Raw genomic sequence first — 258 nt, forward strand, 5'->3', positions numbered from 1 at the left:
GAATTAGTAAGAATTACTAGCCCATCGCATCAACCCATCATACGAATGCCTTTTCAGATGACTGGTTAAGCCCGACGGTCTAGACCTGCGGCCAGGGAGGGAGATGACAAAGCTGGGGACATAACGAACGGGCGAAAGCCGGGAATGTACTGGACTGGGGGAGAATCACCTCTTCTGAAGTGATCTTTCCTTGTACAAGTTGTACCTACCTACCACTGGACCCGCCTGGATTACGCATCTGGATATTCCTCAAGAAGT

Source organism: Penaeus monodon, chromosome 33 (genome assembly GCF_015228065.2).
Source record: "Penaeus monodon isolate SGIC_2016 chromosome 33, NSTDA_Pmon_1, whole genome shotgun sequence".
NCBI classification, from domain to species: Eukaryota; Metazoa; Arthropoda; class Malacostraca; order Decapoda; family Penaeidae; genus Penaeus; species Penaeus monodon.